The following is a 4,712-nucleotide window of genomic DNA, read 5'->3' as shown; positions in this document are numbered from 1 at the left end:
TTTTCTTGAGTATTTTTTATGTTATTATACCATTTTGGCAATATAGCCGCGAAACCCTTTTCAAGGCTTTAACGCAATTATTCTACAATGTCCATAGTATGTAGACGCACGGTCAGTTTCATGTAACTAACGATCAGTCCATGGACAGTCTATAGACATATAATTTACTAGAGGTCGCCCGCGGCTTCGCTCGCGTTTTAATGATCGGTCGTAAGGTGTTCTGCATAAAAAAGTAGCTTATGTTATTCCTTGGCGTTCATACTAAATTTCATTAAAATTTGGTTCAGTAGTTTGGCCGTAAAGGAGCAAAAGACAGATGGACAGAAAGAGTTCCTTTGGAATTTATAATACCATAGTATAAATAAAAGTAGACATAATATATGTACAATAAAGCAACATTATTCAACGAAATTGTGTGATAAATACATCATTACATTTAAAAATATTTAATAGAGATTTATTCGACAAGACGATAACTTCATTTAGAAAGTTAAACGTGTAAATTAAGAATGCTTTACGTCTTGATTCTTTTAACAGACATGTGTCTAATTTATCAACTATTTCATTACCAAGTGTTAACGTAAATTAAGACGTGACAGTATATCCTTCTCGCTCTAGCACCCATACTTAACATTTCTAATATTAAATGAATGTGATATTAGTTAGTATATCGTGTTTTATTACCTAGTGTTGGTATGACTATCTGTCCTTTTCTCTCTAACACGTGAATAGGTGAAGACAAAGCAGTTCAGTATCTTTTATTCGTCTGTTTGAAAATCGATGTTTTTGGTAAAAAGGATCGAAAAGTGAAAACTTCATATTTTTGCTTTAATGGTTACCGTTACTTAGTACTTTAACTTTAAACCGCTGGCATAATATAAAGTAAATTAATTCGTTGACTACATTACTAAAATATCGTGCACTGTTAACATTTCTTGCTAAATATTAATTCAGTCTACTCATTCAGAAGCGAGGCTAATGACGATTCGAAATGAAACGGGATGGTGTTTACGAAATCATTGGTTTGGTTCAGGCATTCGTGATTCTAGTATGCGGGATTCGCTTCCTGCACATTCGCCGTTACACAGCGGTCCAGACCATTATTTTGCATTCGATTCGCCTTTAAATTATTGTTCATCCAACGAGATAGCTCCAAATCAAAGGGACAATCGTACAGCCGCAAATATTGTAAGTGGAATTGTTGTTCCAATTACTGATGAGACATGGGTATTTCAACGCGAATTATAAAATCACGTTCGCATGACGTGAATATTAATTTTGTTGAATATATTATAAGTGATTATATTACATAATATTAACGCCTATAACTTTTGAATGTCATTTTTTTTTTAATATTTTCATCGAAGTACAAATCAAAATTTAAAATATCTACTTTATAAATTATGATCGCGTTGAATGATGGCAAGGATGCTTGCTAAATTGCCCAGTTGAATCGCAATTGTGAGCATCTGGATTCTAGGCGAAAAATGATGTAACTAACCTTCTTATTAGTAGTGGCTAGTTGTCTTAAAAATTGGTCGTAAATTCATCAATACTTTGTATTGTTGTGACCCAGTTTGAATCGTGAGTGACCCAGTGTAATTGCAGGCGCAACGTTTGCCTTGGATCTCAAGGTTGATACCTCGTTTTTACTTCTTGTATTCGGTAAACATTTACTATTAAATAATCTAATTGCGCATCTTTTTTTCGAAAAAAAAAGAATAAAATTTCGCGTATTATATATTCAATAATAATGGTCGATTTTAAACATAAACTTAACTTATTATATAAAAATTTCATGGCACTTTAAATTAAAGTCCGCGGTTATATTTATTCTGACATTTCGTGACATGTAGGAATACGTTTACGAATACAACAATAAAAATAACTACAATAGAGACATTCTTTGAATTCTATTCCAATCGATTAAACAAAACAAAACATTTGTGCGTATTTTGTGTTTCGAGTAGATTCAAAGATAATCTCGACATACTTAAAAATGTTTATGATTCCCGTTTTGAATATTTCGGAAACATCGACCTAACGACACGTGAGAGAATTCTCTTGCGATGGAATATATTGAATATTCGAAATATAAGAAACCATTAAGTACTTTTTTTATAACTTACTGTCAATGTTGAGACAAAACGGAGTTTTAAAAATATATCGAAATCGATAATTCATGATAAAGATTGTCGTTAGCATGTTTTACGTGGCGGAGGCAATTGCTACACGTTATATGGACGTTTTATTTCGGTATTTATTATTTTCTGGTATTTTAATGACGTTTGCATAACATGTTTAAAATTATAGATCATTATACTGGTTTTTGTGTATACTATCGAATGAATATGGATATTTGTTTTGCTGAAGAAAAAAAATTTATTCTAAATTTATATTAATGGCGATATATCTAAACAAATCTTATGCATACAGCAATGCATTATTGTTTCCGTAGTCACAATATGTAATTTTTTTCATAATAATGTCTATATGTAAAAACATATTACTCATACCTCAGCCAAGGAATGGGTATTGAGTTAACTTAGTGAATATTAAATCTTATATTTTGAGTCGACACAGCATAATGCATTTCAGGAAATGTCAGTTTTCCAAGAAAATACCCAAAATTAAAATTAGTAGTAATTAATAATATTAGTAGTATTATCTATAGTAATTAATATCCAAAGTCCATATCAATGAAATTCCTATGATATTATGTAATTTTATAATATTACAAAATATATTGTGAAATTTTATTTCTAACCTATAGTTTGAAAGGGTTAACATTGGGTTAAACTATGTTATTTTAAAATCACACGCCCTTGCGCAATCAGCGCCATAACGATAGTCCGCTAGATGTCGCTGTAACGACTGTCATCTCGTTTGACATTTAATTTTCGCGCCGCCCTCTTCTAGTCTCAATCTTGTTCGATATTTTCAGACATACTATCACTATTCTCATAGATGTAAGGTTTAAATCTGAACTAAAGCTTAGTCGTACGAAATCATGGCCAACACCTAACAAGGGTACGGCACACGAAACTTCGTGCTGTAAAATACCAATTTACTTTAACAATATGGCGATTTACTTCCAACATTTCGTTGCCTTTTAAGGGAAGTACATTCAGGGCAGGCGCATAATGCTCGGAGGTAAATAAAATATAAATAAATGGTTCTCGATCGTGCCGGTTAAGTGCTGGTTACCATCTTGTCTTTTATAATTTTAGTGTCGTACCATCCAAAATGACATTTTTTAAGAGAAAGGACGATTTTGGTGCCTGGAGTCTTTTTATAGTGCAATGTTTCCAATTTTATGACCCATTTCGAAAAGAAGCTCCAAATAAAGTTATACGGCTGGCAAAACGAGCAAAGGTGGCTTTAGATTTGCAGGTACAAGTAAATGATAATGAGGTATTTTGTAGAATTTAAATTTACACTTATAGTTACACTTTACCGGTAAAAGAGTAACGGTTTTCTGAACGTTAAGATTATTATCATAAGAACCTACGCATACTTGAACGAAGAATTCGTTTTGATTTTAGTTTGATCAAAATGCAAAATGATATTGTGATTTGTTTTATTATTTCGACTTGTAAGGTAACAGTTATTGGTAATAAAACTTCAAAGCTTCGGGTTTATAACGCAAACGAATTTCAAATTTAACTTATAATATACGATATTCTTGTTAACCACGAAAATACTAAACATGAATTAAATATGAGTCAGTTACAAGTTTCAGATTTTGTAAATTATAATGTTTATTATATAGAAATCGGTATTATATCTCATGAACTTGTCTGCTAAATAAATAACGATTTATATTGGGATGGGATTTATATTTTTTTTTTGTATCAATTTATGGCAACACTTTTGACCATTTTAGGATAGATTAGGTTGTGATTCCATTATAGTTTTACCTTTTTGTACCTTTGGTTGTTTTGTTGTTTTTTATTACCTGTTATTTTTTTTCTTCTCGTTGGTCGTGTTGGTAGTTTAATAGAACTTGCTTCAGAAAACGTAATGCCGTTAGTCTTACCCTTGATTTCTCTCCAGTCACTTGTGATTGCTATCCCTTAGGTTTATGGAAGGAAGTGAATAGAAACTGTTTGTTGGCACACACACATGCGCAGTAATATCTCATCTATAGTTGGGTGTTGAGTTTGACTGCCATCGTCGAAACCACTTTAAGTAGACTTCTGAAAGAAGGTCGTCATCATTAACTTTAACCAAAAGGTTCATATCTTTGAAATCTCTGGATACCTCATTTCAACCTTGTCAATTCCCATCTCGTTATCTATTCCAAGGATTACGATATTACACGTGTTTATAGAACTAAAGATGTTTATTTACAAATGCGTGTAAACGGCTGACACTTGTTGAATCATAAACTAGCGGTTCGTAAACAAGGAAGGTAGATGCGTCATAGCATTGTTCAGTAATACATACGGTATGGTTGACTCATTTAGAAGTTGGGAGGGCGCCAAATGACAATCTTTGGTATCTTCCAACTTCGTGCCGGGGCGTCTTCATTTATTGGTCGTTTCTTATCAAACATTAAATTGATGTGGATTCATTGAAATTATAGCTACAAGAAAAATTGGTTTTGATTTGTTACAGGGTCGGACAGGGCCGGAAGGGCCCGGGTGGATTTATAAGAATTATGAACATAAATATTTTTGAGTGCTTTGAATCCGAAACTGCGAATGTGG

This window comes from Vanessa atalanta, chromosome 15 (assembly GCF_905147765.1).
Source record: "Vanessa atalanta chromosome 15, ilVanAtal1.2, whole genome shotgun sequence".
Classification (NCBI taxonomy): domain Eukaryota; kingdom Metazoa; phylum Arthropoda; class Insecta; order Lepidoptera; family Nymphalidae; genus Vanessa; species Vanessa atalanta.
This window is presented reverse-complemented; position numbering follows the sequence as displayed.